The sequence below is a fragment of the Phyllostomus discolor genome, chromosome 7 (assembly GCF_004126475.2).
Source record: "Phyllostomus discolor isolate MPI-MPIP mPhyDis1 chromosome 7, mPhyDis1.pri.v3, whole genome shotgun sequence".
Classification (NCBI taxonomy): Eukaryota; Metazoa; Chordata; class Mammalia; order Chiroptera; family Phyllostomidae; genus Phyllostomus; species Phyllostomus discolor.
This window is the reverse complement of record NC_040909.2, coordinates 129,882,322-129,908,985: the sequence shown is the minus strand read 5'-3', so window position 1 is coordinate 129,908,985 and position 26,664 is coordinate 129,882,322. Positions and strand designations below refer to the sequence as shown.

At 42.6% G+C, this 26,664-nt stretch overlaps 1 long non-coding RNA gene across 1 annotated transcript in view; it reads left to right on the top strand.

The window, feature by feature from the left end:
- The window catches only part of LOC118501790, a 28,919-nt gene extending 3,192 nt beyond the window's left edge, over positions 1 to 25,727 (top strand). The window contains exons 2-3 of the long non-coding RNA XR_004904444.1: positions 16,959 to 17,128; positions 25,591 to 25,727. This is a non-coding gene — a long non-coding RNA (uncharacterized LOC118501790). The remainder of the gene's footprint in view (positions 1 to 16,958; positions 17,129 to 25,590) is intronic.
- Positions 25,728 to 26,664: the final 937 nt, after the last annotated feature.

Genomic DNA, 26,664 nt, shown 5'->3' with positions numbered 1-26,664 from the left:
CTAGAGTCTCTATGCAAAGACAGATTTTCAGTACATTCTAAAAATTAAAAGTAATGAAGTAGGAGCTGCTCAAAGCAGACACTGAAATATTTTATAAAGACCACAAAAATTAAAATAGCATTCTATTGCCACACAGATTATAAAAACATTAGAACAAGATGGAGAACAGAACCAATGGGTATTAAACCCCAATGCATAAGTGATACAGGTGGCTTTACATACAAGTTGAGAAAACATGGATTAAACTGGATAGCCAAGTGGTGAAAAAAGCAAAATTATATTTAATTCCAACTTAGTTATTCACAAAAAAAGTAGATTTCAGATAGACAAAATATCAAAATATATTATGCAATCATAAATGTTCTAGAGGAAAATAATTTTGAAATTTTGGAGGTAATTTTTTAAAATAATTTCTGCATTTTTAAGGTAAATATCTTTCTAAGTAAGGTATAAATTCCAGAGGCCACAATGGGAAACAATTGACAATTTTTATTAATATTTTAAAAATATATCACAAAAAGGAAAAAGAAGCTTTGAGGAATGAAACTGTAACTGGCACTCAACCATAAAAAATATGCATATTCCCATTTAGTGAGAAATGCAGACATCGCTGTATGATTAATACCACTCCCTAAATATCAGACTGACAAAAAGTAAAAAAAAAAAACAAACACCTAATAACACAATAGTTTGACAAGTGCATTTGCAGTGGGATTAAAAGGTTATATATGCTCTATGAAGAGTCACTTGGAAATATCTATTACACATAAAAATGTACACCCAGCAATTTCACTCCTTGAAATTTATCCTACAGGTATTCTTGCACTTGAAAAAAAAATGATATATGTATACCGCAGAATTATTTGTAGTAGCAAAAGTTAGGCAGTGACCTAAAATTCCATCAGTAGAGAATTTGTTAAATAAATTATTGTACTGCTAATAGCAATGAAATAATTTACAGCCAACAAGCGAATGAGAAGTTACTCTACATACAAATATGGAATAAATCTTCAAGATATATTGTTAAGTAATAAAAGCAATGTATAATGTGTTTACAGTAATATAGTATGAATCCATCTGTGTGTGGGTGTGTGTGGGTGTTTGAATATGCACTTGGAAACTCGTAGACTATTCCAGGAGGCCTACAGAAGAAACTAGTAATAGTATTTACCTCTGGAGGGAGGTAATGGGTGTCCAGAGAACAGAAAAAGGAAAAAAGAGCTGCTTTCTGCCCTCTCCCTGCTTCGATTCTGCTAAATTTTGCATCGTCTGGTAAAAAAAAAAAATGATTTCTTAAACTATTGCCTCGGGCAATTGAGACTAGAACAAGGACAGGGGAATGGGAGTTTTTGTTGTTGTCGTTTGTTTTACTGTAAGCTCATTTCTGTATTGTTTGACTGAACATGGGTTATTTTTATCTTGCTTTACAAATTAAGCATAAAAATAATTTTAAATATTCTGTTCTATTTAAAATACTCTATCCCACTATTCAGCTGTTGGTGCCAAGTTTAAGAGCAGAAAATATGTCACTGCAGCTAAACTAGTGACAAATGTGCAGCATATTATGGGAACACAGAAGAGAGATCAATTAATTCTGCAGTTAGATGGATGGTTACCAGGAAACTCAAGGATGGGAGGTTCAGGTTAAGGGGCCCAGAAAGGATGTTAAGTTCCCCAGCCAGATATCTGGGCAAACCCCTTGTAGCATAAGGACGCACCCTTGTAGGAGCCCTTGTAGGATGCAGCATAAGCAAAAGCTTGGAGGTGCACAGAGCATGTCACTTTGGAGAGCGGGGTGTGAGGGCAGGAAGGGCGCTAGAGGAATGGCCGGCCACCGGCTGGAAAGGAGAAGGGGAGTTGGAGGGAATATCACAAAGGGCCTTAAATAAGGAATATGGACCTTGTTTAATACACCAGTGAATCCTAAACCCAAGTGTCATCCAAAGTAAAAGGGGAAACTTTGTAAAAATACAAACCCCAGGCCCTTCCCACACACCACTTATCTCTGACTTTCTGATGCATAAACCTGGGGATCTGTAATTCACAACTAAAATCCACCCCCCCCCCCACCCCCCCCCCCACCCCCCCCCCCCGCCTCCGCTGCAGACAAAGGAGAATCATCAGAGTCCCCCTTGTGGTGATGAAGAGCACCGTTCTGGGTGCAAGGGGAGCGAGACGGAGCCAAGTGCCCCATCAGGAGGTGATTAAGAATGAATCCTACATACAGTCTCATGTCTCATACCTGTCAGGTTGAAAATTAAGATCTCTGTCTAGGTATTTAGAATTCCGAACACATTCTTGCCTGGGCTGTGCTGAAGATAGAACAGAAAAGGAATTGGGGAAAAAAAGTAAGAGAAGAGGAAGGGCTGCTATTTAATCTCCTACCTTTGTTTTCCCCATTCGCTCCCTCCAAACATTCTCATTATGTTCATGCTGTGAATACCTAGTCAGGAAGAACACAAGAGACACCAGGGCAATCCAGCACATTTATTAAGGTTTTCCCATAGAAGCAAGGATCCTTTTCCTGTTTTTTATTTAAAACAACAATAACCACAACCCACAACCAGTCCATGTCCAGGGCAGCAGATTTTGTGTGACCTGGACGGCAGATCCAGTTGCTGTCATCAGGTCCCAGGCTGACGCTAATGACACAAGTGACACTTGCCCGAAACTGGTGCTGATGAATCCCTCCAGGATCCTCCTTGACTAACGTTTTGCTTCGTTTATGTAACATGTCTGCTGAGCACAGAGAGATGAAGATACGCTAGACACGGGTCCTGTGCTCAAGAACGTCCCCCTTCCCTAGTGACCAATACAGCTGCTGCGATGTCTTCATCCTGCCCTGATCCTAGCGATGAAGAGCCGCCTCAGAGTAGCAATGGTCCAAAGGGTGGGTCTTCAGTAGAATAATCCTGGCTGGTTTTAGTCTGGACTTAAACACAGAATATTAAATTTGAGAAGAAGTTTCTAAATCATTTCGTGCAGCCTCCTCAATCTATGGAGGATAAAATGAAGATGCAGAACAATACACTGGTTTGTTTCAAGGTACACAGGAGGCAAAGGGTAAAACTCAAGGTGAATTCAGACAGCCTGACTTGCACCCTGAACCTCACAGGCTGGGCAGTTACAATGTCACGTCCCTGTGCCGTAACTGGCCTGCCTGAGTGGAGTGGGAGCAGGGGTAAGCATTACAGTCACTTCGTCCCTTGAGGAAGGTGAGACAATTTGAGAACTTTAAAGTTACTGGGACAGGATATATTGACACACAAGAGGGATACTATCACTTGAATTTATCCCTATGAATGTTCAATAATGCACATTAAGTCCAAGATTTTTGACTTGATTATTGCCAATGACCTCACTCAAGACACATAAGAGTGAATGTGGTTAGTTGTGCTTGTTCTCCTCTGTGCTAGCTGCAAACCTATAGTTGAACCATATTCCCTTGTCTCCTTCTCAAGTTTGGATCTCAAGGCTGAAGCAGAGATGACAGATACACAGCATGCATGCTACCTCTGTCCTGGCCACTGCACTTGGCAGACATCACTAATCAATCATAGCACTCTTTCCCCTATATTGTATAGAGACTGTAGAATCATTCCCCCACGCAACTCTAGACAATGGCTGTCAATCTACCTAAGGTGACAGGTGAGTGCATGCATTCTGCTCATTTGCCTTCCTACACCAAAACTGAAAATAGAATGGCTTTAAGTTCAGAGGAGAGGAGAAAAAGCAAGAGGAGTGTTCTACTGGGTAACACAAAACAGCTGGCTGGAGCGCTGCCCAGATCAGTTCAGAAGGCCTCAATAAATGTTTACTGAGCGACAGCACCTCACTGGATGAAGTGGATACAGATATGCATAGTCGAATTTCCACCTTCAAAAGTTTCCACAGCAGGGTGAGAAAAGTTTCTGTAAACAGGTCATTTTTTAAACAATATAGTAATGACTATAACTGAATAAGCTCCGTGCCTTCAGGTAGGAATTGTGACTCTATTTTTCACAGTCCCATACGCAGTGTCCGACATCATGCCTGGCACAGACTAGGAACTCCATAGTATTAGCTAAATGGCCAAGGCAGAGATTAGAGTATTTAATTTTTCTGGGATAAATGGGCAAAAGCCTTAAGGAAAAAGTCAAACTTTTTATGAATCTTAAGAAATCAGTACAAATTTTCCAGATGAAGAAGAACTTAGAGAGCTCCTATTCATAATTTCACTCTAATATTATGATGAAAAACAAAATAAGCCATTTGTCCTTCATTTGTTCATAGATAACAATCACTCACTTCCCAAATGATTTAAGAGAGTGCTTAATGAATATATAATATAGTGAAAGGCATCACTGTTTTCATCAAAGCCGTTGTAATCCATCTTTATTTGCAATAGATACCCTAGAAACCCCCAACTCAACAGCGCTCAAAGATCTCACCTGGGTACATGCTCACAGGGTGATCTTTTATCTGGTTTCTTTTGTGGAGCACTAATTAAAATCAATTAGGATGACATGTCATTTACTGGCTTGGTTTTCCCAGAGCATAACAAAGAGAGGGAAGAAAAGATTGAAGGGTAATAATGTGCTACTTGTTTTTACTCCTGAAATTGAGGATGTCTGTCTCTAATGGATGAACAACTGAAATTTCAAAGCACTTGCTTCAAGCATAACTAAATGCCTTCCATCAAGCTGCGGTATTAGAGATTTGATTAGCGTGCTCTCTTCAATTGTGCTTGAGCAAAATTCACTCCCAGTGCTTTTCAGGGAGAATATCTTCACTCCTTACCTTGAACTTTGATAAGCCTGTGATAGCCCATGCCCCTCTCTTTTGTGCTTAATGATATACTCTTTTGTGGGGTGTATGGTGTATGTGCATTAAATTGTGTGTCTCCAGCAAGCTTGTAGGTCCAAGGCAAAGAGATCAGGTCTCCTATTTCCTTCACGTCACACACAGAAGGAAGGAGAGAGGACAAAGGGAATAAAGAAGAGGAGAAGGGGAGGAAGGAAAACAAGGAGAAAGAGGGAAAAAGAAGGAAGAAGGATGAGACACGCATGTATTGAACATCCATGATCTTCCCTGTGAGGGGCTGTGTGCTTTTACAGGACACATGCCACTCAGTCCTTTTAAGCATACGGAACAATAAGCTCCTCCTTTCTCTTTGGAGATAAGGGCCCTGAACACAGATTGGCCACCAGCGGAATGGCAGAGGCAGTAGAGAGACCCCGGTCTGCCCTTCACGTGTACTTCTCCCGAAGGCAGTCGCCTTGTGCCAGCCCTGCCCAGGCAACGGCGGTGGGCACGCACGCTTTATACCATGAGGCTCTGACTGTCCCCCATCCCGTACGCACCAGTGACTGAGCCGGATTTCAGCATCTAGGGCATGGCCATATCCTGTATGAAAAGAGCAAGCCATTCAGATTATGTTTATTATTTGACCTCAAAAGTAAGTGAGTTGGTTAAATGTGAGACATAAAATAAAATTTAAAAATGAAGACATTCCCTGTCAAGCCTCAGAGTAGAATACATTTACATAAAATGGAACCCACAAAGAACTCAAATGGTTAAGGGTGGGGCAAATGTAGGTTTACAATTGTTCACATGGAAAAGAATACAATAATTCATGAAGAATGATACAAGGATCATCTCTGTGTTTCATGTACTCACAGCTGTACACCTACTTTTCCCTATCTTATATATAAGGAAAAACAGACAACATAATAGATAGTGAAAAGATTTGAATGGACACTTCACTAAAGAATATATACTACATAGAGTAGCCGTGGGATGCATCCTCCACACTGCAACCACTTTTGAGAGTGAACGGGACCCCTCCTCAAAACTGTCCCAGAACAGCAGGAGTGAGCCAGGGCTGACCTAACAAAAGAACGACATTAGTATGGTAATGACTTTGTCATAAAATTGAAAATCCTCTTCGGATCTCTTTTGGTTAGCAAAAATGAGTTTGCAAAAGTGAAGTCGTGTAACTTTCAGAAAGTAGCGGACACCCACATTGGCTTTCTGATGATATGTCAGAAGAAAGATCAAAACTGGCATAAATTTCTTTTTCCTTCTTCACAATTTTATGTCTAGAAAATGTGTTCTTACTGTAGATCGTAGCCACCCACCTTAGCACACTTTTAGTTTCTTTTAAGTTAAGAACTTTCATCTTTTCACTTAAAGGAAGCACTTTGTGATTTCTCTTTGGCATACCCGCATCGCCAGCATCACTACTCTCGCATTTAGGGGAAGGTACTGAGTAAAATAAGGGTGACTTGAACACAAGCACCGTGATACTATGACAGCTGATCTGATAACAGAGACAGCTACCAAGTGACTAACAGCAGGTAGCATCCACAGTGAGGATACACTGGACGAGGGATGATTCCTGCCCTGGGCAGGACAGAGTGGGAATCCCAGGATTTCATCCTGTTACTTGGAGAAATGTTCAATTTAAAATGCATAAATTGTTTATTTCTAGAATTGTTATCTAGTATTTTTGGACTGTAGTTGACAGCAAATAACTGAAACTGTAGAAAACAAAACCATGGATAAGGGGGACTGGTGTAGTTAGTTATTTCTCCAGGAGGCATGAGAAAAAGCTACACACAAAGCACTATCAGGCTGAGCCCTGAAGAATGGTCTCTAGTTTATTCGGAGACAATGGAAAACATTCCAAGGCAAAGAGAACACCATGGGAAAAATTAGGGGCGTGTGTGTGTGTGTGTGTGTGTGTCTAATTTGTTCACACTTCTTGTTTGCAACCCAGTCAATAAAAAGTAGGAAAGTGGGAGTGACCAGCAGACCACAGAGTAAATACTCTACTGGTCTCCTGAATCATCTGATCAGCTCTGTCTATGCAGAGGAAAAAGGGACAAAGAATCATCCAGATGGTCTATGTTACCAGATAAATAAAAGTAGCTGAGGATTAAGAAGCCCAGCTTACTGATCTTCAGAGGTGGTGCTCCAATTGAGTTTCATGGAGCCCTAAGAGGAACGGCCACATACACCACCCTGGAGTGAAAGAAGGAAGGAGAGCTAAGCTAACAGTGCCCCAGGGTCTCCAACCCTGCTTTAACCAGAACAGCTCCTCTTCCATCTGTCTTCTGAATTGGAGTTTTCTGAGAGAGTTTACTGAGAACGTCGTTTTCCATATAAGTGGGTAGTTACTCTACTTCTTTATAAGTCAAGTTTGTAAACAACTGACCTATAAAGTACAAAGTCACAGAGTAATTACATAGCCATTTACTACACTTCATGTAGACAATATTCAATAGTGGTAAGTAAAAAAAAAACTCTACTGACTTTTATTCCTTTGAAATGATAAGCTACCCTGACACCCCTAGTCTATAGCAAAGTAATACCTACTTGTGATTTTCAAAAGAGAAGAAAGACATCTGTCACAATGGTGTCACAGATGAAGGAGCTAGTCAGTGTGCTAATTTTGGTTACCTTGCCTCACTCTCATATCCTGTATTGTGTGGGGTTTTAGGGGGTATTCTTTGTACTGGAAATCATGAGGCCCTTTAAATGTGTCTCTTGGTTGCCACGCTGGTTTGGTGGCTGGGTGTGAGAAATAAAACATGATCTCATGCTCCTCTCTCAGATTTCCCCATTTAGTCACAGCTCATGACTTTATTTGCATGCATTTACATTCTTTATTTCATTTATGAAATAAGCCAAGAGATTTTTGTAGGCCCACTTACTGTGCTAACACACAGGATGCCCATGCTATTTCCAGATAGTGTGTATCTTCACTTGATTCATTTCCTTTGTCCTTCCCTTCAACTCTCCTGGTGTCACTGTTCCTATTTTAGCAAAGGGAATTTCATAATTTTTAGCAAAGCAATTTTATAAGTTCTTAAAGCAATAGATGTATGCGTATATATAATTAAAATGGACCAGCTACATGTATGTGTACATATTTGATTATTATATAGATATGATTATTACATTATATATACACATATATAATTATATATATAATTTGACTCTATCACCTGTAATTAATATTAGTCAATTTCCCCTCCCTCACTTACCAGTTGGCTTCCTCAACTGTAAAATAGGAATAACTGTGCCCTGGCTGGCTCAGTGTGTTGGGCGCCAGTCTGCAAACCAAGGGGTCACCAGTTTGATTCCTAGTCAGTGCACATGCCTGGGTTGAGGGTCAGGTCAGGTCCTCGGTGGGGGGCAAGTAAGAAGCAACCACATATTGATGTTTCTCTCCCTCTCTTTCTCCCTCCCTTGCCCTCTGTCTAGAATAAATAAATGAAATCTTTTTTAAAAAATAAATGAAATAAAATAGGAATAGTTGTATCTAAATCTGACAGGGTTGGTATAAAGATGCATCATATTTGTATAATAGGATAGCATGCTATAATTGATCTTCATTCCCTGCCCTTTTTCTTCCATGGCTTTAACCATAAACTGAGAGATTAATCTTCATTAACTGTGATTAGAACTGTCATATCCAGGTGAGTACTGTTTTTCCATGTGACTACCCTAGGAACCTGAAATTTATTTCAACAGTCTTTGTTTGTTCAACAAAAACGTATTGGCTACCCCTATCTGTAAGGGAGTCACTGAGCTTGGGAGTGAAATTGAATTATACAAAATCCACACTTTCTTACAATTTAAGGGAGACAAAGGTCAATCAAAAAGTCACATCGTTGAATGTATAATTACAACTCTGGAACGAGTTTTGGCTGAGAGGAAACGTTCCCATGAGGGCTTATGAAAAGGAGCTGACCCAGCCTGGAGGGGTCAGGGAAGGGCGTCTGAGTGGGAACCTGAAGGATGAGTAGAAGTTAAGGAGTCACAGCGGGTTGGAGGAGGGCCAGAAAGCAAAGACATCGACATGAGGAACTTACAGACATGGGGGATAGGAAGAACTAAAGAAAGGCCTTGAGTCAGGAGCACAGACAGAGGGATGAGAGTGGAATGAGACTATTGACCAGTAGTGACCCATCAGAGCACCCTCTTTGGAGACTAAATACCTGTTTTCGCTCCGGCCTACACTGATCCACATCTTTCCCGCATGCAAGGTAAACTCCCCTAAACATGGCTGCACCCATGTTTTCCTTCTCACCTGCTTCTCTGCCATGGGACCTTGACACTCCCCCATCAAGAAGGCGACTATATTTCTCTATCCCCTTGAATTTGAGAAAGCCCATGGCAGCTTTGACCAACAGGATACTGTGGAAATGATGCTCTGCCAGTCTCATGTGTAAACTTACCTTTCCTGAGAGCTTCTTCTTTCTGCCACCTCAGAAGCTAACTAGAACCTAAGAAGTAAGACTACCTTGCATCCACTATGCTGTAAAAAGTATAAGACAAGATGTGATGTAGGAACAGAAAAAGGCCAAAGAATGCCAAGACACCAGACATGCAAGTAGAAAGACATCTTGGGCATCTAGCCCAGCTGATTCTTCTGATGGCTCCAGCCCCAGCTGCCGCCGTGTGAGAGGTCCCAAGTAAGAAGCACCCAGCTGAGCCCGGGCTACCCCTAGAACCCTGACATGTAATAATAAATTGCTGTTTTAAATCCCTAAGTTCTAGCGTGGCTTGTTAGCAGTATGAGATAACTAAAAATGCGAGCTATGTGATCTTGAGAGAGCCACTTAATCTACCCGAGCCTCAGTTTCCCCAGATGTCACAGAAGAGACACAAAATAAATATTCCTTTACTATCTTTTTCCCAAGCTGTAGCAGCAATTTTATATTTGTTTTTTCCATTCTCTCGCAACATCTTTAGAGGGAGGATGTGCTTCCTCTTGATCTGATAGGGATGTAAGAAAGCAGAGGCATGCATTATTGATGTACCCGAACATCTCACCTCTTGTTGGCTGACATTAACCTGAGTATCTCTTGCACTGTCACTTCTATATAAAGATGAGAGACCGGCTTTCTGAGCTCCACCTTACCTCTTTCACCCTAATGGAAATCTCAGAAAGACACATTGCATTCAAATACCTTCCCTGGAGTCTGGAGCCTTTCAAACCCCTGTCTTTTGCATATTTGTCTGCTGTTAAAAGGGGTAACTTCTTCCAAACCATTGTCAGTGTGAATACCAAAAAATGATGCATTCTTAGGACTATGACCACTATAGGTACCTAGTATTCAATGAATATTAAATGATGCAGAAAAGAAGGATGCTTTGCATCATTTTTGCTGGAAAACTGTATTTCCAAACTTCTACTTTCAAAGGATGTTCACGGAAAAATACCACATCATAGTCATGAGGATGCTTGGTTAAAAATGTAGATTCCAGATACTAATTGAATCAGAATCTCTTGGAGTGGAAGCCGGGAATTTGTATATTTAACAAGCACCCACAGTGATTATTAACAGCATTAAAATTCAAATTCAAGAACCACACTCTAAATTCTCAAGTTTAATTTGGAAACTATTAAAGGGTTTAAGATTGTGAACAAAAAGACCCAGGAAATTTTTAGAAATTCTGGTGCCTTGCATACTTCTTTACAGAATGAATTATGTCTATGGACTTCTTCTGCCCTTAAGGATATAAACACTACAGATGGTTCACTGATTTTTTAAATCTGTTTTTACTTAATGTGTCTAAATGTGAAACAAAAATGAGACTATTTTAATTTCCAAGGCTTCGGTAAAAGTGTTTATTTAAATGCATGGCAAGTATTTAACGGTAAAGCATGATTAGTTCTTTCCCAGATTAAAGATGATAACTCCTTTGAGTTGACCAGGTTCTCTAAATGAAAGAGCACAGGATTTAGAAGATGACGTTGAGCAAAACAATTAACTTCTCTGACCCCCATTTACCTCATCTAAGAGGATTTCTGTGAGGATTACATGAGGTCACCCTATTGCACAACTTAACATTGAAGTCTCTTGTGCTGTGCACAATTTGAACATCTACACCCAGAAGTCCCATGAGTGAGTGAGCCAATGTATATGAAGGCTTGCCATGTACTGTGGGGATGCCAGTATGAGATGGTGATGTGATGAAAAAATTAAAGCTTGATTTGGGCCTATAAAACAAGAACTTGCCCTGGCTGGCATAGCTCAGTGGATTGAGCGTGGGCTGCGAACCAAAGTGTCGCAGGTTCGATTCCCAGTCAGGGCACATGCCTGGGTTGCAGGCCATAACCCCCAGCAACCGCACACTGATGTTTCTCTCTCTCTCTCTATCTCCCTCCCTTCCCTCTCTAAAGAATAAATAAATAAATAAATAAATAAAACAAGAACCTGAGAAAGAGATTGCGTAGACATAAAATGTGAAGCTGTTGCTCAGTAACATAGCTGCTCAGCCCGGAATCATATGCACATGTGTGCACATGTGTGCACATGTAGCCACCCACAAACATGCAGGCACCCACATTGCAGTTCCCTACCCATACCTTAAATGCATTCTCTTTCCTTCTGGAAAAGCCCTTGATTTTTGGACAGACCTACTATTCCTTCAGTCTCTGGACACGTGGTCTGGGCAGGGCTCCACGTTCAGCTATGAGGATGAAAAGCATAGCCCATGCTTTAGCCAATCAGCTCACCACCTTTGCTTGGGAGAAGGGAAGGAGCACACGCCCCAAGCTGGCCCAGTCAGTCAATCGCAGACTGGTACGGGCGCTCCCGGGCGGGCCCTGGATCTCCTCTGCTGGACTGGAACTGAGGTGGGGGGAGGCAGGGGCTGTTGCTGCCATTTGATAGTAGGAAGGGTGAGCCCGGAGCTGTTCACACAGGGGGGAACTACTTGGAGTTGGAGGACTGGATCCTACTATGCCTGAAACAGGATCTTCAGCTATGTAAATCAGTCCATTCTTCTTTGCGTTTTTGCTTCGGCCAGTCTCAGTTGTTTTGCCATTGCTTGCAAGTCACGAAATGAATACTACACACAGCAGTGACTTCCACTGTTTGGCTAACTTATACCATGGTTTTACTCTGTCTGTTGCTTGCCTATATGCTAATTTTAATAGCTTTGAGGCATCAGATTTAACTATGGTGAATGTATCATTTATCACCCACAGCAGGACACTTTGGAGAGTAAAAGGGGTACTATTTATACTCATGTCAGGACAAAAGCATAGTCCAAGGCAAACTGGGACATAGGACCATTCTAATTACAACCAAATGGTCAGGTTGTTGGCAGTTTGAAACTATAACCAGAGTCCATTTTTTAAGTGATTCACTCTACAAGACTCACCACTGTATTCCTAACACTGAGAACAATGTTCAGCACAAAAACAATACTCATTTACTTAATGAATAAAACATTTCAAAAACATTTCAGTGTATTCATTCACGTATTTTAGCAAACACTTGAGCACATTTTCTCTGCCAAGCATTGTTCTGGGCACAGACAGTGCAGATCTGAGTGAAGTAGGTAATAACCCTGCCCTCCTGGGGCTGTTATTCTTGGGGAAAAGGGACCAGACAATACAGGAGTAAATGAAGGAGTACTTTCTGGTAAGGGTCCGTGCTGGGGGAGAAATGAAACCGAATGGCATCCGAGGAGAGAGTCATTGGCATGTGAAATGATCAGGGATTATCTCTCTGCAAAGTTGCCATTTGAACTGAAATGGAGCCAGCCAGGCCGAGAGTGAGAGGGACCCCCTAGAGCCAAGAGCAGTTCTCCATCTGCTCCTCTGCACCGCTGCCCAGCTCCCGGCGTGCCCCACACGGCCACACAGGGCTTGGGCCTCCAGCCGCCGCCAGTGGATCGACCTTGAGGGAGTGCCAAACGGGTGTTGTCAGCATCTCAGGATGGGAGAGGTTAGAGCATCCCGGGATACAGGGTGGTGCAGGGAGGGGCTTCATGGAGCAGGAAATGAGATTTAGGGTTACTGAGCAGAGCAGTGGTCCAAGGCTTTCCAATCAGGCTCTGAAATCAGGTTCTGGGTTTGACTATGGGCTCTTCTGCTTATCAGCTTTGTGACCTTGCGCACATAATCTTTGTGGAATTCACTATTCCATCTGTAAGACTGGGAGAATAATAATAGTATCCCAATATGTACTCAGGGCTTAGCACAGCATCTGAGAAACAGTAAGTGATCAGTAAATATTAGCTGTTATTATAAAATAGTAAGAAGAGACAGTAACAACTTAAATAGGTTTGCCAGCATTCTCCCTCGGGAATCTCACTGTGTATTCGGTCATGGGAATTCTCAAACATACTCGTACCGGATGCCAGGCATTGAAAGCTTGGTGGAGGTGCTCTGCCATCAAACAAAATAATGGCAATTTTTCCCAATGAACAGGGAAAAGAAATGAGTTTAAGATCACATTTTTTTACCAATTTCAAGTTTTCTTCCCAGATTCTTAATCTGTGGACATCTGCTCCCTAAAGTACTGGCAGACGAGGAAACAAGAGAACGGGCCGCAGACAAACATCACCAGAAAAAGCTCAGGAACAGCTGATTGTGTTTAGACCCACAGCTTGCTCTTTTCATGGACATGTGCACTCAGGTTGTGGTTTCTCCGTCCCACGCAGACAGTCAGATTGTCTGGAAGTAAAACCGTTCCTGTCGCATATCCCACCATTAAATATATCAGTATTTCATGATGTTCTTTCAAAGAGTGCCATGTCTTCCAGATGCTCGGTCTCCTAAATAAGTCCGAGAATCACTCTGCAGAAAGTTATTAATTCATCCTCCCACACTGCTAAGAGCTGGGAAGTTGAATATGGCAAAGATGTAAGAGTGCTGCACACCCCCTCCCCGCCAAAAAGTCAGAGGAGACTAGGGTGCAGTTATCTCCTTGAAGAAGAAAGTGAAACCCAGGAGGTGGTTGACAATGATTTGCTCATGGTCACTCAGGAAGCTGACAAAGACACGAAAACCAAGAATGACATCCCAGGGACCAATATTTCACGCGGGTCTCTGCTGTGTGCCTAAAAATTACTGAGCCTCCTAGGAGCAATGATAATAAGCAGTGTGATTTAAGAAGTCTGACTGCAACATATTTCGAGGTTGCTAGGCCCAGAGGCATAGTAACTAAAAGGGTCTCAGAGCAGCAGGCAGACAGAGTCCAGTTCTTTTCATGGATGATACCCAGGTGGCCTCAAAACTCCTCACTGCACCCTGCGCATCCGCCCAGGCCGCTGAGTCTGTTTACTCTGGAAAGTGCTCTCATCGGTTGTGACTGGTGCCCAGCTCAGGGGCCACTTATTCCATGGAGTCTGATTGGATCTCTCCCCGCTCCAAACATCTTTAGTGATGGCTTGTACCTCTGTCCCAGTAAGAGCCACATGAGAAATACCTCGCTATGCCTGCATCCATTTTTTTATTGCTGCCCTAACAAATGCCCACAAATTGAGGGGTTTCAAACAACGTGTATCTATTATCTTACAGTTCTAGAAGTCAGAAGTCCTAAATGGGTCTCAATGGGTTAAAATCGAGGTGTTTCTTTCTGGATGCCCCAGGGGAATTTCTGGATTTTTTTTTTCCTTTTCCATCTTCTAGAGACTGCCATCATCCCCTGGCTTATGGACCCCTTCCTTCATCTTCCAAACTCGCCTCAGAGCATCTCTCTGACCCCGCCTGATCATCCTATCTCGTTTTCTGTTCCCGGCTGTAAAATGGTCTCTGTTTTTAAAGATCCATGTGGTTATATTGGACCCCCCAGGGTAATCTGGGGTAATCTTTCAATCTTTACATCACTAATTTAATCACACTGGCACGTGACTCACCTCTGCCATGTAAGGTAACACAGTCACTGGCTTTGAGAACCAGGAGGCAAACATCTTTGAGCAGATTAATCATCCTACTCACAGTCTGCCTTTGGCTGAAAAGATTGTCCCACGTGGGAAATATATTCACCCCACTCCAGTTCCCCTAAAATCTCAACCCATTACAGGATTAATTCAAAATTCGAAATCTCACATAAATCAGATCAGCTCCAAAGCCCCAAATTTCCGTGTCTAAATCATCTAAGTAAAGGGAAAGCTCTGGGTGTAATCCACCCTGAGCTACAATTCCTCTCCATCTGTGGGCCTGTGAAACGCACGAAGCAAATTATCTGCTCCCAAACGCAATGCTGGAAAGACGTAAAATGACAGTTATAGGCATTTCTGCTCAAAAAGGGAAGAACGTGAATGGGAAAAAGGAGTCAAGCAATTCTGAAACGCAGCCAGGAACATTCCATGAGGTTTGGAGGCAGGTGACTAATCCTCTGGGGAGTGTGGCTCCGCCCTCTGGACTCACGGCTCCGCCCCTTGGGCTCACGGCTCCGCCCTCTGGGCTTGAGGTTTCATCCCTTGAGTTATTCTTACTTGTTTATAGAAGGCAGTGCTGACTTGTTCACTTGCTGCCAGTAAGAAGTTGAAGGCTGACTGCCTTCTTTGGTTTAGCACTCCCCTTCAGTCTAAGCTGCCAATGATTCTTTTTATTAAACGTTTTTAATAAAACTTGGAGTGATGTGCCATTTTAATGAAGAGTATAAATAAATAGTTTTTAAATAAGAAATGTATTTTTCTCTTTTGGCAAAGTTTCATTTCTTAAGTCCTTTTTCTTGTTTATTTTTCAGTTACAGTTTACTTTCAATATTATTTGGTATTGGCGTCAGGTATACAGCATAGCGGTTAGACCGTCACATACTTTACAAAATGCTCCCCCTGATATTTCCAGTACCCACCTGGCACCACACACAGTTATTCCAGTATTATTGACTATATTCCCTATGCTGTACTTGACATCCAGTTGGTACTTCTCAACCCCTTCATTTCCGGGTGAAAGAGGCAACAGAGTTTCTGATGGTATAAAATTCTCGAGAACTTTGTAGGTCTCCTGTATATGTCATGGGTTATTCACACACAAGTCTCATCTGTTTTCGGGGTCTTCAAAACCTACCCAAGGTTGACTTCTGTCCTTCTCCCCTGACAGAAACAGATTCAGTGCAGGGATGGGGCTCACCATCCCCTTGGGAGTATCGCCGTGGTTCAACTTTCTCACCTGCCTTTGAGCTACTCCTTTGGCATATGTATTAAGGCAAGGAAACCTATTCTTATACCATTCTTTATTCATCGCTTTGCTGTTATTTATGGCATTAAAATTGATGCTTCATGAGTCCCTGGGGCTCTTTGATGTTGATACTCAAATCCAAGATTGTAACCTAGAAAAAAATACTATTCTCTCCAAAAGTGTGGCTCCTGAGACTAAAAGTCTTGGCTCTGAGTGCCTGAAAGTTCATTCAGCTGTTCATCTGACTTCATTGTTTGCGTCAGTGTATTTAGACAGTTCTCACCGACGCCTGTGTGTGGAAGGATGGTGCTGGACCAGGAGAGCCCAGCAAAGAGGGCATTCGTTACATCTGTTAATAACCAGATTATACACTGAACTAAGTTATGTGATTTCAGTTCTCTTGGTAATTCTCAAGGTGGGAATTAGTATTTCCATTTTGCCACTGAAAAAATAGATACACGAAACATGGACACTCGCCCAGGTCACACCACTTAATGAACCAGTTGTGTGAGTACTCAACATTTAGTCTGTCTAAATGGAACTGGAACGAGCAATTCTTACAAATGTCCAAGCCAGATCATTCCTGCCCACCCTCAATTTTCCACATTTTTCAAATAAAAATATGGTTCATAGTCCCTCACCCACAATTCAAGAATCCAAAAAGCCTTGAAAACTAAATGTGTTGTTATTGTCATTTGCAAGTTTGGTGCCAAAATAAGACCTGCACTGACATTTGGTGCCAGTTTTTCTCATCACTTCTATTGGTCACATGAGCCTCCACTGCCAGCTAATATTTTCTGTTGAATTTTTGGTTGGGTTTTTTGTGGCTTTTTAACTGCACTCTGAAACTTTAAAAAAAAGGTAAAGAAACCTCAATGAATAATAAAGAGAAGTGTTATTTTTATCCATAGCAAAGAAAGGGGAATGAGTGTAGAAATTACGGTGTTTCTGTGAGATCATTTACCATTCACTATGCTGTAGGAACCACCACCAGGTGCAATTGACTGAAGCTGAAATACAATTTGTTTATGTTTTACAGTGACAATGACAGCAAAGAATTAAAGAAAAATGAGTGAAACATTGCCTGGAGGAAAATGTAAAGATCTAGAATTAGGATTCATTAGACTTGAAAACTATAATTTTATGCCACTGACTTGCTTGCTACCCTAAAACCAGCCAGGCTGTTCCATGAAGAAGTAGATACTGAAGGTGAGTATGAATATTCAGAAAGTTGCGGAAACTTAGCAAGTGTCATGCTGTAAAACATTTGAAAATCTGTGGTGACATAGCTTCTGTTGCTCATGAGGCAGCTGAGAATTACAAGCAAAAATTTGCTAAGATTATATCTGATAAAAACCGTAATCTTTTTAATGCTAATGGACAAGCTCTTTCCTGGTGCTGTTTTTAGAAAAAACCTTAGCTATGGCTGACAAGGGAACCCTCATGGGTTTGTCACTAAGTCCGGGGTGACTGTTTTTAGATGTGTCAATTCTATAGGAGAGATTGAGCAGACAATTCTACAGGACAGAAAGGGCCAGCTTCCAAGAACTTTAGGTGATGTATGCACCTTACCTGTCATTATTGTGCAAACAGGAAAGTGTAGGTGAGCAGGTAGGTGAGCAGTGTAGGTAGGATTCTCACTGAACCCACACACATTTTGCTCCCATGACTTGAGTTCATTACAGGCAACCTAGGCTAGAAAAAACTGTAGAGTTTTAATGCTCCTGAAGAGTACTCCATACACCCCCAGCCTAAACTTCCCAGGAAAAATGACACTTTGGGCATTTAATTTTCACCGTGATTGTACATCTATGAGAGGGCAGCCGTGCTGGTCAAGAAATTTCACACTCCATGGAGGGCAAGCATAAATTCCCCGCCACCTCATGTTTTCCTTTAGCTAAATTCTTGCTGCAGTTAACAAAGACCTAGAAATCCAAGACAGGCTAACGGAGCTCATTTGCCATTTCTACAGCAGTTAACGCTTGGAACAATGTTGAAACATCAACATTGCCAAATAGGCTTTACACTAGAGGGGTATTTGAAAATGAACCTGCGGATAAAGACTTCAAAATGATTTAATCAGTGGTAAGAATAGAATCATGCCAAACTTCCTGGATGACACTAAAAGTTCATTAGTTGAAGATGTAAACGAGCCAGAAGCTGACATAGGAGTGCTAGATACTGACACTATTATGCACTGGAAAAGTGATGGGAAAATGTTGGAAGTGGTGTTGAATGCAGGGAGGCATGAGCTCAGTACTGACCATAATGATAATGACATTGTGAACCCAGGTAAAAAATTCCCACAGATGACAGCTCAGCAAAGACCTCAGGAACAAGACTGGAACTCAACAGGAAATGGAGAATCTTTTCTCCTTCTGCCCCTATTCCTCCCCATTGACCACAGATTTCACGAAAGTATGCACATCCCTGCTGAGGTGGAATTTTTTATCTTGCAGGTAATTCACAGAGTTCGCTTAAGAAGTGAACTACCTCTATCGACTCAACTTATTTCTATAATTTACAAGAAACACCTGCAAGGTCTCATTAGGGGGATGCGAGGTATAGAGTGAGTGAAAAATGGGATATGGTATGTTCCTAAAATAAGTATATGGAGAGGAATGTAGTACAGGGTGAAGGCATCAGTTTTCCAGCCATATTTGCCAGAGTCGGAATCCTGGTTTGACCATTTGCTAGCCGTATGACCTGGGGCAAGTTGTATCACCTCTGAACTTCATTTCCTTTGTTGTAAACTGAGGGTAATAATAGAAACTGTCTCACGGAGTTCTTACGAGAGTTGATGAATTCAGACTACTTAAGACAGTGCCAGGCACATAATAAACATTATGAAATAATAGCTATTATTCTTATCCCCCTTGAGAAGGCGATGTTGAGACAAGTGCTAAACAATTGATTACCTGGCATAGTTCTGATTTCCTGTCTGGCTGCCAGCAGGTACAGAATGAGAGAATGATAGTTAGGTCATAAGTTTTCTGGGTGCTCTGACAGGTTTTCCTGGGAACTAAATAATTGATGACAAAGAAGGAAGAGCACTGGGCTAGGTAGGAATTCAGAGTCTGGGTTCAAGTTCCTGTGCCAAAGTAGCTGCTGTGACTTTGAACACATCATTTTTCCTCTCTGGGTCTCAGTTTCCTCATCTAGAAAATGGCCATGTGGACACTTTCAAGTCTTAGGAGATTTAATATCTCATCCCAGGTGTGTAGCTTCCAAAGGCACCACCGTGCCCTTGCAAGCAATACCTGCACTGCCCGCATTAGCCTCTGAGGCCTTCTGCACCCACCTGCAAGGTAACAGATTCAGGGGAGCAGGCCTGGACTCCTCAAGTCTCCATGGCGGAAGTGGTCTTGCTCCTGCCATTTTCCTTCTCCCCAAAGTAGAGACCTCGTGCCCTGCACACCCACTTGCTTCCTGCCTCCACCCCTCAGGGAACTGGCACATGTTTCCAGGAGCGTTCATGGTCTCCTCCCTGTAAGTCATGAACTGACCTGCGCATGAGGTGTAATTCAGTAGCTCATTGTGAACAATGGGAACCAGTGATTTTGCCCTGAAGAGGTTCACTCAGAATTCAACTAATTGGTTATAGTAATTAACAGAAATGTACCTCGTTACCACTCACTCGGGAGCAGACTGACTAGAATATCGTAGGCAGCTAGTTGCTCATACCCAATGCCACAGACACACGCACAAGTCCAGCAGGCATCTTCATTAGCACGCGGCTCTGTCTGCTATTCTAAAGTCGTGTGTTTTCAAGCCCCACTTCAGCTTCATAAATGCCTCCTGTAAGCCCCGGGGCTACACCCAGGAACCAGAAAGAGGCCCAAGGCAGGGACCTGCCCTTGAGGAAACCCCAGGAGAACAGTCTCAATCTACTTGTTACCCATATTCTCTTTGTATAAACAGAAACCTTCTTTTCTTTCCTAATCCAACATTTCAAATTAAATTATGAAGTGGATAAAGCCAATGCTAATATATCGCATTGTTTTGTTTTGTTTTGTTTTTTTCATAAAAAGCAAATCAAAGAAATGATATGCTTTTTCAAACTTGGCTGTCCCCATCTCCTAGGGACTGTGACGTACTCCCCAGGGTGCCTTCATCGCCCCTACCCAGGACAGCTGAGAATCACTGACCTGGTTACTCTATCAGATCTTTCAGCATAAAAGATAAATGTCCCCCCCCCCCACCCCCAGGGCTTTCTCAATTTAGATGCAAGAGGAACCGTGAGTCAGTGGAGATAATGCAGGCGTCGGTGGTGGGCACACCTGGGTCCCAGTTCCAGCAGCTCTGTTCTTGTTTCCAAACTGAAGAAATGGCCAACACCCGCCTGATGGGCTGGTTGGGAGGATGACATGAGATGTGTGAACTGACAGCTGAGGTCGGTAATACACATAGGCTTTGCTACATGCCGGGTCTGCATCCGGTATTTCACATGCTCATCTACTGCTCACAGCGACCCTGTAAGACAGATACACCATCCCATTTTACATAAGGGAACACTAAGGCTTAAGAATTAAGTCTCTGGCCCAAAGCTCTCAAGGTACTAAATGACCAGGAAGGAAATTAGATCGAGATCTGCCAAACCCCATGCTCGGTGTTTTGGACCGTTATGTTTAGATGCCTCCCAGCATGTGTGGCAGAGCCCTTCCCTCTGCTGGCAAAACTAACTACTGACGCTGAGAGCTGCCACCATGCTGTTATTTCTATAAAAGCAGTTACATTAGCCTGCTCCAGCTGCCATAGCAAAATACCACAGGCTGGGTGACTTCAACAACAGAAGCTCTGGAGGCACCCGTTTGGTGTCTGGTGAGAGCTGTCTCCTTGGCTTACAGACAGACATGTTTCTGCCGTGTCTTCCAGCGGCCTTTCCTCAGCGTGGGCATGGGAAGACAGAGAGAGCAAGCACTTGTGTCTTTTCTTATGAAGACACTAATCCTAGCAGGTTATTTAACCTTAATTACTTCCTTAGAAATAAATCTCCAAATACGGCCACACTGGGATTCAGGGTTTCAATGTAAGGATTTCAGGAGAGACCCAACCTTCAGCCTGGACGGCGAGAATGTTGGATGAGTTCACCACTCTATCCTCTATCTCAGTGCTGTCTGACACTGAACTGACACTCGGAAAATACTGGCAGAATAAATGAATGAGTTCACAGATGAACACAAAATAAACTTGCATTAATATAGAGCACTCATTCTAAACCTTTTCACCAGCAGGAATTCATTTTACTAATTTCTTCCCATGAGCCTTGTGCTTTGATAAATGTTGTCTTCCAAGCTGAGACTAGTAACAAATTGGTTTCTCCCATGTTTAATTAATCAAAGACAGACAAATTGCTAACCAGTACTTCTAATCAGCATGAAATATGTAAGCTCTGTAACTAACCTGAGGTGTTTACAAATAACCTGTTGGCTTAAGTGCCCTTACTGCGAGCCAACGAACAATTCATTACTCCTAAGAGTGCAAATTCGAAAACCGACTTATGAACCCGTCGGCCCCTGGGGAGCCCAGTTTGGGAAACGCTCACCTAGTGTGATCAATATCATACAACAAAGTGGCATCTTATGAAAGCTTTCGGTTCCAATGCGAGCAATTAAACACGTACATTTAGTCAAAATTGTCTTTGAAAATGCATTAAATCACCCAGACACAAGGTTTTGTGTATGCGGTCTTCCGTAGGAATAAGTGTCTGTAAGTGTGCAGTGTGTGCAATAATGCACAGCACATCATCAAGTATATTTGTGTCAACCACAACTGGAGATTGTGTTAAGTAATTATGTATAATTGAATATTCAGATGCATGTATGATTGAATTAAATATTAGAAGTGCATAAGATGTGACTCCGTCATAGTAGTTTTCATATATACAAAATGATGCACATTAATATTTAGATTATAAAAGATAATTAAATAAACACCAATGTGCTTCCAACCAGGTTTAAGAACTAGAACATGCCAAAATTTTGTATCCTATGTTGCCCTCCCTACCAGCATTCCTCCATCCGCCCTACCCCAGCTCAACACCATCCTGCATTGTGCTTTGTTTTTCCAACTTTACCACGTTTGCACTACTAAACAATACGTTGCTTAGTTTTGCTTGTACTTAAGCTTTATATAAATGGCATCGTATGCTATGTACTCATGTGATTTACATTATGTAAATGTGGTTTTGCCCAGCATTATGTTTCTGTGTCTGTGCGTGTGGCTGTAGGAAGTAATTTTTCAGCCTACAGTGTTACTTTTCCTGAATTCAGTCATTTTTGTCGAATTTGGCCATGTCATACAAATGCATCAGCTGGGAAAACAAACACGAATCGCTGCAACCAACAATCCCTGATCGGAGTGTTATTAACAAACGAAAAGGTTTATTTTGTACTCATGTCAAAGTCCAGAGCAAGTGGGCCGCCCTGCTGGGCTGCTCCCCTCCAAGAAGCAACTCAGGGATCTGGGCTCTTTCCATCTTGCGACACAGAGAACTTTAACAGTGGACTCCTGACAGCCAGGGAAAAAAGCTAGAACCAGAAGTCTCTTAGAGTGCAGGGGAGGCTGAGAAATGCCTCCTGGTGCCCAAAAAAGGAAAGGAAGTTGCTGAATTGCCATGGTCTTTGTCACATTCAAAATGCTATAAAAGAGTTCACCAGGCTTAGGATTGGAGGGTTGGTGTGAACAAATTTAAAAGTTATCTAATCTTATAAAAAAAGTTATCTAATCTAACTTTCCATATTTTATCATTGAGCCAGTATTTTTTTAGCACCAACTAGATGCCAGGCAATGGTTGAGTGACCTCTATGGCATCTTTGATAAAGAACTTCCCAACTTCTGTTTGAATACTTCCCAAGTCAGGGAGTTCACCGGCCCCAAGGCAAAAACAGCGGGGACTAATTACTATCGATAATGCACATATCAAGCAGTTCCAAGTAATGACAAGTGCCAGGGTGTGTCTGCGCTTGTGCACAACTACAGAGGACGCAGGATGACCCGCAGGCTAGATTTGCTATAGGGGTCACCCACACTGGAGTCATCTGTGATGATGACAGTAATTCTATATTTTGAAGATGACACCCCACTATGACTTTTCCTTTTGATTCGTGTTCCAACAAATTGTCATATAATGTTTTCCAAAGTTTGCATGTATTAGATGCCTCCAAATCCCAAAATAGTTGAGCCAGCTGGGTTTCGCCTTAACCCAACTGTTCCCCAGTTTTTCTCTGTGCTCTGCCACACAAACACTCACAACACACACGTACACACACGTACGGAGTCCAATATGTTATTTCAGCTCTTATTAAGGTTCCGTAGCACTTCCAATACCTAGCCACCTAGCACAAATGCACCGCATCTCCAACATGGATATTCCCAAGAAGTGTCCTTGCTTGATCATGCCAACAAACTGTAGAAGACCGGGACTTTTATAGGAACACAGGCATACACATTAAGGTGGGGCGGGGGCAGGTTTTCAAAAGAAGCACCCGCACAAATAAATCTCATTCCCAAAAAGTACTGCTGCAACTTTCCTTCCCTCGAAAATACTTGGAACTCAGTGAATTTTTACCCCTGTGACTTATCTCTTCTGTTGCCCTTGAGTTTGGAGTTTGAATGTGAAATCAAATAACCATTTTGCTTCTGTATGTATATGTATACAACTCAGGGAAATATTTTAGGGTAACAGCTTCAATTCAGTTGTACTAGTGATGTTTAGTTTAGAGGCTGGCAAACTCCTTCTGTAAAGGGCTAGATAATAAATATTTTAGGTTGTGGGTCACTATGTTCTCTGTTGCAAGTACTCAACTCTGCTGTTACAGCATGAAAGCAGCCAGAAATGAATGGATATGACTGCGTTCCAAGAAAACTTCATTTATAAAAGCAAGCCGTGAGCCAGCTTCAGCCCCAGGACCGTAGTTTCTGACCCCCTGGTTGACCCCTTAAATGCTGTAGCCCTTGAGAACACAGCAGAGTTGGCCCAGAGCTGGGTCAGCTGCAGACAGAGATTCCCTCGTCAATCCTCCGAGTGCAAGAAAATGAAACGGGAAAGGAACCCTGAAACCAAGCAGGGAAGGGCTCTCCTGGCTTTCTTTGAGCTTCACTTACCTGAGTCTCAAGTTGGAACATTGTAAACTTGCTGGGGGGGTCAGAGGGAAAGGATGTGCTTTGCCACAGGCTACGTGGAGGCACGTGCAGACTTGGCAAAGAGAGGGAAACCTTGAACTTCCCTCCAAACCGAAAGGAGAGTGCACTGTGACCGTTGAACTGCTTTATGGAGCCTCCGACCATTCATTTCTGCTCCCTCATACCTGCCCTGCTCTGTTGACTTTTACTGCTGCCGTCTCAATGGCATGGATCAAAAATCAAATTCCTGATTAACGCCCCCACACCAGCCCTTCCTCCCATCACCTCCATTCCTCTCCACCTCCCTACTCCAAGCCAGCGCCACCACTCCCGTATCACATCTCTCAGAGACCTCATCCTGTCTCCTGACGTCACACACCCTCTGTCTATGCGTGACAACTTCCAAGTGGATACCTCCAGCCGGGGCCTTCTTCCCCTGAGATCCATACTCACCTTTTCTACTGTTCAATGCCTCTACCTGAGCCCTACCAGACATCTACAATTTAACATGCATAAACTTGAACTCCTTGTCTTCCTCTTTGACTCAGCTTTCCAGTAGTTTTCCCTATTCAGTATGTAGGAACGTGGTCCTTCCAGTGGCTCAGACCAAAACTAATCTGTGTGTGTGTGTGTGTCTTGCTCTCTCTTTCTCTCTCTCCCTCTTCCTCCCCCTATCCAACCAACCAGGAAATCCTCTGGTTCTACCTTTAAAGTAAATCTGAATCCCAACAATTCTCACTGCCTCTGCTTTGCCACATTAGCCCCTTGCTTTCCTAGACAGTTATACTAACCCTCTGCTCTTTGTTCCCGACTTTGGCCCCTGCAGTCTATTCTCAGCCTGAAATGCAGAGTGTTATTTTAAAACTGAAGTCAGGTAATGTCACCCCTCTAGTCATAGCCCTTCTCCCTCCAGATTATTTGTCTGACAAGCTTTGTCTACCAACTAACTACAAAGTGAGAGGGGAAAAGAAATGGAGGGTCCCTGTGTTCATGGCCATTAGGAAGTCCCAGGATGTTTGTTCCCGTCTGGGACTTAACCAGAACAAAAACTTATTTTTGCTTACAGTGTTCACCTGCTCTGATTACAGCCCAATGCTCTATCCTTTGTCTTTCTTTGGCCAATTCTCTTGGACTGATTACATGATTTGTTGGTCATTATTGTGACTCAAACTAATTTTACAAGAAGTAGGTCTTCATTGTCTAAATATCTCAGGACTACACACTTGCAGTAAATGTTACAAACTAAATCAAGCTTTCTAGTTCAAAAGTGCTTTCATTTATTTAAACCCATTTTGGGCCTCACAATATTGATTGAAGTACAGCTAGGATGATTTTTTGAATGTTTACTACGGTCTTTGCTTGCAGTGTTATCTCAATTGATTATCAAAAGGAGCTTATGAGGTAGCTACTATTGTCCATATATTTCAGACAAGCAGGTTGAGGCCAGAAAGGTAAAGTAACTTTTCTAAAGATGTGCAAGACTAAAACTAGAATCCAAACTTGGATCTGTCTGACTGTAAATCCTTCCTCTTTTTATCTCCTTATAGTGTTGCTGCAAGGGAAGAATTGTAGCACAGTGAATGCAAAAGCAACAAACTCTCGAGCTGACTTAGCCACCCCTGAATCCCAGCCGCAGCACTGCATGACTGTATGTGAGTCACGCTGCCTCTCCAAGCTTCAGCTTCCTCATCTGAAAAATGGAGCCGTTAATACCTGCCACGGGCAATCGTGAGGACGGAGTGAAACAAAGTAGGTAAAATGCTAACACTTCTTACTTATCATTATTTCTGATCTGATAGGTGAGAAACGGAGGGAAAATGAAATGAAGTGAGTTTATGCTAAATTGCTATTAGTGGAAGACTCAAGAAGAGCTTGAATGTGCGAACATTTTGACATTCCACGTCATTTACTGAAATGGCCATTTCACACGATTCGGCCTGATAGGTCCTCTGTCCCAAGTTCTATGTTCTGTGTACTGGACTGTACCTTAGATGAGCATTTAAGAGCCATAGGGCTGGCAGCTTTTAGTAATTTGGGTATAGAGATCGGTCTTTTAGGATCCTCTACTGATCCCTGTCAGTGGGAAGAGGGAATGGAGGCACTTCTAAATCCCACCACAGAGTGTCAGCCTAGAGCAACACACGTTTGCTACCTCACAGTGTCTGCAGGCCAGGCGCCCAAGCCCAGCTCTGCTGGGGGACCTGCGTAGGTGCCCTCAAGGATGCAGCCACGGATGCTGCTGTCTCACCTGAGGCCCGACTGGGAAGGATCTATTTCCAAGAGTAGGTAGGCTGTTGGTCCAACTGAGTTCCTTGTAGCTACAGGACTGAGAACTTCAGTGACTCGCTGACTGTCACCTGAGGACCACCCTCAACTCCTAAAGCTGTTTGTAGCTTCTCTCCACCTGGGAGTTCCCAACATGGCAGCTTGCTTCTTCAACACCAGCGAGGGAGACAGAGGCTCCAGCAAGGTGGGCTGCGCAATCTTATTGTTATTAGTCACATAATCACATCCGTGTCATCATGGATATCCCATCATGTCAGACTGTGTGGTTGGTTAGAAGCAAGACACAGGTCCCACCCACACTCAAGGGGGGCAGATTACAAAAGGGCATCCCAGAA